We start from the raw sequence: 6,346 nt of genomic DNA on the forward strand, positions 1-6,346 counted from the left end.
GAGTAAATCCTCCAGAAAGACCTGGTAGGACTTAGGTTGCATCTCAAATCAGAAACAGCATTCCTGGCAAGAGGAATTCATAAGCAAATCCATTTAACCTGCAGGTTAAGGGTCTTCTCCAAGGTTACACAGCTTGTAAATGGCAGACCTGGGATTGGAACCCAGGCAATCTGCTTCCAAAGTTCATGCTTTTAAGCATTATACTTATGAATGACTGAGATGTGTCACCTTGGCTGAAGCCAAGGTTGGGGTGGGTATGTTGTGGCCCAGCACAGTAGAGGGGCAGACAAGGCCACATTTGGGAAGAACCAGGTGACCCCTGTCAGGGCAGATGCTTGTGGGCTGAAGTTCTAGGACCAATGGCCTGCTTGAAAGGAGTAGTGTGGAGAGAGGCTGCAAAAGGGAAGGGTCACGGTGACCTTTGCTGGGTGGGCAGGGCAGTTTCTCAGGCAGGAGAGAGAGGTGCAGGGATCCTGATTCTCCGAGGGCAAGATCCTGTTTCTGGGCTCGGTGTTGCTGTATAAAGAGCACAGAAATGGGAGGGGAGAGGCTGGCCATGTGGAACTTCACACATTGCTGTTCTGGGACTATGGGGTGGGGTAGGATGGAAGGGACCAGGAACCAAAAGTTGGGGCAGGCCAAGACCTGAGTGTCTGTGGTCCACACTTGCCTTGTGTGCCCAGTCCGCTTCCCTGCACTTTTCTTCCCAGCTGAGGGTGCTCCTTGAGGACGGACCCCCAACTCCATGCCTGGCACTGAGGGGCTTTCCGTCAGAGTTGTGAGGATGCTTGGAGTCTTCGTGTGATTGCTTCCCCTCCAAACCAGTCTCCACTCAGCAGCCCAAGTAATTGTTTCTAAATCAATAAACATTTTTTAGATTAAAAAAAAAATCTCTCCCAATGTTTTATTTTGGAAAATGGCAAGTGTTCAGGAAAAGGGCCAGAGGTGGGACAATGCACCCTCAGATACTCTCTATCAATTAGATTCACTAATTGTGGACACTACGTTTTTTCTCGCAGTTTTTAGGGAATGAAACGAAAGTGAAGTGCAAACAGCATGGCGCCTCAACCCTTCGCAGCCCAGCCCAGCCCAGCCCTGTGCATTGGAGCTCTCTCCTGCACCCCACAGGGTGGCTGCCACACCCGGAACACAAAAGATGATTCCTGGTATCATCTAATATCCAGTCTAATCCAAATTCCTTGCTATCCCTCAGAGGTCTTTGATAGCTGCTACTTTCAAACCAGAGGTTTATATATAACATTTGGTTGTATATAATTTTAGTTTCCTTCCTTCCTTCCTTCCTTCCTTCCTTCCTTCCTTCCTTCCTTCCCTCCCTCCCTTCCATGTGAAAGTGACTGAAGAGTCCAAGCCAATTTTCTTATTGGATATGCCACATGCTGGATTTATCTGATTAAAAGACCCCTTATTGTTGTCTTTCACAGAGTAATACTGCAAAGTCTGATCTGAGCATGTTGCTCTCTTCCTGAAAACCTTGCGCTGGGCTTTTTGGAGGTGCTAGAATAAAAGCCAACTTCCTCATATTGGTCCACAAAGCCCAGAGGGGCCCGGCCTCCACCCCCTTCACTCTGTTCTGGGCACCCTGGCTTCCTTCCAGCTGTTGAATATGGTAGCCTTAAATAGCCCCTTTTTTCTTGGCACATATCACAAGTTATAATTACATACAGCATTTATTTGTTAATTTATTTGGTTGACATCTGTCTCAGCCACTAGCAGTAAGTTCCAGGAGCAGAGAGAATACGTGTGTGTTGAAGACTAGCACCGAGCACAGTAGGCAACACATAGTAGGCACTTGGTAAATACTGGTTAAATGAATGGATAGATGAGTAGTTGGATGAAAGACTGGCAGGCTGGCTGGCTGGCATAGAGGAACGACCAGGTGTTTGTCCATTCTTGGAGCTACCATCTGGGAGGCCAGGTGTTCCTCTGGCCTCCTCTGTGGACAGCCCTGAACTCACTTACTTTAACCACAAATCTGTATTTCCAATGCCAGGTGCAGCCAGGAGCTGTAGGCCTGATGTCCCAGCCAACTTAGATAGACTTTCTTTGAAGCTCATTAAAAGATGGCACTAGATGCCTTAACCCAGCGATAGGTTCCACCTGCAGTGCCATGCTATTTGCTGAGGGTGGCTCAGTAGGTCTAGCATTCCATACGGCTGATGTACAGTCCATCCAAGATCCAGCTGAGATCATTTTTGGCTCCCGAGCACACAGGGAAAGAGACGGAGCCTGGGGCTGAGCTACGAGCAGCATATCCCAAAGCAACATCTGCAATAACTTAAATGTTAAGTGTATCAGAGCAGGCCTAGGAGAGAGCCCTGTCTGCCCCTAGTTATGCTCCAGGCACCAAACTAGGTGTGAGAGGTACACAAATGAACAAGACTAATCTGTCTAATGTGGACAGAGACAAATGTAGTGGTAGAGCTGTGTTTAGCTGTGTTAGTATTTCTATGTGGGGTGGAGGAGTTAGGGAAGGCTTTGGAAGAGTGTGGACTCTGGCTGAGAAGTCTGGGCTTGACTTGATAAGTTGAGAGAGCCACCTGCAGTGTTGGGGCTGGGGAGGGCAGGACGGTGGCTGTACCTTCAGACGCCTCCTCCCACATCGTGACTAGTCCCACTGAAGGAGGAGCTGGGGGTACAGACTAGCAGGACAACAGTCCAGGAGGAGAGCCTGTGTTGTGGCTGGGGAACAGGCTGCCAAGGGGGCAGATCTGAGTGACCAAGAGACTCAGTGGGACTGTGTGAGGCAGGCCACTGGGGATGAGGAGGAGGTGGTCCAGGGTGACTCTCAGGTGTTTGTTTTGGGTGTCTGAATACCCAGAGGAGGGAGAGGGCAGAGGATCAGCTAGGGAGCTGGACTTTGTGCTTAGGACTTTCAGATCCTGGTGGAGAAGTCAATGTGTATGTGGGGGGGGGGGGGCGGGGGGGGTAGAAGAGCTGGAGATGCATGGTGAGAGATTGCAGATTTGGGATGTAAAGTAGGACAGCATGCAGAGAAAGGGCAGGGAGAAGCCAGAGATCCGGGGAACCAGCATCTAGGGGCAGGTACAATCTCCTTATCCTACCCCGCTCCTCTACTTTTAACTCAATATCCCCTCATTCTCTGCTCTCCTGCTATTCAGGCCTTCTTCCTGTTCCCTCCTGTTGGTCCCTCTGTCTGGAACGTTCCACCTTCTTTCTGAGGGGGTGGGGACTAGGAGGGCCCAGAATGTTGATGAGGTAGGGAGAGCCTACAAGTGTCTGCTGTTTATTTATCTCTGAGGGAAAGGAGCCAGATGGGATCTGACTGAATTCGACAGCAGAGGCAGGGCAGGAGGAAAGCTCTTTTAAGATGGGAAAACTAAGCAGGTAGGTACTGAGGGGAATGGGTGAGGAGGGGAGAGACTGGAGGGGAGAGGGAGGTTCAGGAGAGAGCTAGCTGATGAGCAGGGATTCAGGGATGCCCGATGGTGGTGGGATCCAGGGAACAAGTAGACAAGGGCTGGTTCTGGAGGAAGAGTAGAGAAACAAGGGGGGAAAAAGGAAAGAAAACAATATATATATTTCTCTTTCTCTGAGACAAGATGGAAGGAGAAAAAGATGAACGTTATTCTAAATGGAAGCTTAATTCTTACCTTTCTTCGGGGTTTAAAAAAAAAAAAAGTCTCCCTGAAGGGTCGCACCATCTTATTAGCAATTTACACCTCAATGAAAATAATTTCCCAGACCATTTCTAACAGCAGGTTTAAGTGGGGGGAGGGAAGTCCAAGTCCTGTGGAGGGAACCGGACTGCTCTCCAAAATGCAGGGTTTGTCAGCCAACCAATCAGAGCAGTGAAAGAGATGACCTTCCCCTCAGAAAAGGGGGCTTTCTCAGAATCAGTGGCTGCTGGGAACCCCCTGGGATCCAGAGGTTGGGACCCGGCAGGGTTGGCGTCCCAGTCTTCCTTCCAGCAGGTCGGTGGGGAGCCACACAGCACCAGGCTTCTGCAACAAGAACCTGCCTGCAGCACCCCCGCCCCCCCAGGGGGTGCTCTTAAAAGGGCAACGTCAGAGGCAGCGGTGTCAGCCCCACCAGAACCTCACCCATAGGCGATGTGGGGTTGCACCCCCCTTTTGTGTGTACCTGGGAGGAGCTCTTGGGGAACCCCATGCTGGGAGGTGACTGGGGGAGTGGGGCAGGCCCCTCATTCTGGCACAGGCTCCGACATGCAGCACATTTCTCTAGGGCCCATCCCAGTTCTGCCGGTCAGACTCATCCCTGGAGTGCAGCCAGGGCTGCCCCAGGCCCCTTGTGGGAGGTATAGGGGAGGTCGAGGTGGAGAAAAGCTGTTCTTAGGACCCAGGGTAACCCGGAAAAGCTTCAGCGAAGGAAAAGCGGGACAAGGAAAAGTGTTAGATCCCAGGAGTGGCTTTACCACTGCAGGGTTTGGCTCCTTGGTGGCTAATAAACTGAACTTCTCAGCAGTCTCACACTGGGTCCCTAGGCTTGCCTGGCTCTTTAGAATTGCGTTCTGAAAGTCTGGCTTCTAGCTGTCCCTGTCTCCTGGTAGAGAGACCAGGTGCCTCCTCTCTCTTGCCTGAAGCACCCAGACCTGCTTTTTGGGCCCTGAATTCCTGGGTGTGGGAACCAAGGGTTGGTGAAGGACCCAGGGCTCTGACTCACTCCACCAGGCCTGTGGGGTTGTTTGCCAACTGAGGTAACCTGGGTAGCTGAGGTTGGATATGGGGCAGGTCAAGATGCCAGGGATGAGGGCATCAGCTGTGGGTTGCGGAGGCAACTGCCAGGGTGGAGTCAAGGTTATCTGGGATGGTTCCCAAGTGCTCACGTCCAGGCCAGCCTTCCCATCCTAAACAAGGCTTGCATCAGGTCCATCCCACTGCTCCAGGGAGGGAAGGAGTCTGGTTTTCAGCTCACTCTGGAGCAGGCAAGCCACACCTTTCCTAATGACTGTGAGTTCTTTGAGAGCAAGGACTGTGTCCCATTCTTCCTGTAAGCCCTGTTCCTAATTGTGCCTAGAACAGAGTGAGCACTCAGTAAATGCGTGTGTTTGCCTATGTGTGCCCACCTACTGGCATGTTCTTGTGTGACCCGAGGGAAGGACCTCAGCCGCAGGGTCATCCTTTCCTTCACAACTATGTTTTTTCTCCTCCAGCTCCATCAGTAAGAAAGGAGTACAGACTTCCCGCTAACAGACGAGTTGGGCCACACATCGGCTACTTTCCAGGCCTCCACTCATTCCTTCTCACTACGCAGGCTCCCAGGCCTGTCCGCACATTTACCCAGCCATTGGGCAGGTAGGAGAAGGCTGGTGTGGGAAGCCGGGCAGCCAACAGCATAGAGCAGGAGGCTCTCTCTGCATTAAGCAATAGGCAGTCTAGGTTCCAGGTGCCAAAGGCTCCAGAAAACTGGTCAGGTGAGAATGTATGTCAGCCAGCGCAGAGAGGGAGTCAGGGTAAGGGCAGCCAGAAGCCAGGCCAGGTCCCTACAGGCTCAGAGCCCCAGCAACTGCCCTCCCAGGGTACTTTTAGGGCATGGAGAAAAGCAGTGCCTCCTGGTGGAAGGAAGGTCACAGGCACCAAGAGCAGAAGAAGGTAGGAGAGCGCAGAGGAGGCAAGTATAGGGACCTCTAGGGCTAGTTGGGGGTGTTCAGAGCCACTTGAAAGTTTCTAACCCTAAAGCCCAGTAGGCTTTTCAAACGGGGAAGTGTGTGTGGTGGGGAGCAGTTTGTTCTTTCATCCCCTTGCCCTGGCTTTATTATCCCAGAGCAGAGGGCAATGGGCTACAGTAGAGGCAGGCTGGTGGAGCCTACCTGGTGGCAGAAGAGTCATCGTGGTCATCCTTATGGGTGGCCCAGTCCGACAGGGTTTCCAGTAGCAAGATGAACAGGATCAGTCCCAAGTCCCTAGTGGAAGACCAGCACACAGCCTCCTTCCTGGGTGCCAAGCTCAGGCAGGCCTGGGGAAGTTGCTGCTTAGGGACTAAGGGCGTGGAGATCAAGTAAAGGCTCCTAAATGACAGGCCAGTTCGGAGCCATGCCCTCATCTTCCAAAGAAACACAATAGGCACTGAGCACTGCTGAGAAGTAGGGACTCCTGGCTCCCACCTGGTCATGTTGTCTCATCTCCCTTACTCGCCTGGTACCCTGTCTTCTGTACAATGGAAGACGTATAATCATGTCCCCACCCTCTCGTCTGGGACTGTCACAAAGATAAAAGAGATCAGTATAGGAAGTCTGTTAGGCTCCTGGAAGAGAAGCACTATACTAACATAAGGTGTTATTAAAGTGAAGTGTTTGTACACTGCAGATGAAAGGCAGCAAATAAAAAGCCTAACCATCACCCTCCCC

This window comes from Lynx rufus, unplaced genomic scaffold, assembly GCF_022079265.1.
Source record: "Lynx rufus isolate CCGP_SWC_20201006 ecotype Redwood Valley unplaced genomic scaffold, mLynRuf1.p SCAF_2, whole genome shotgun sequence".
Lineage (NCBI taxonomy): Eukaryota > Metazoa > Chordata > Mammalia > Carnivora > Felidae > Lynx > Lynx rufus.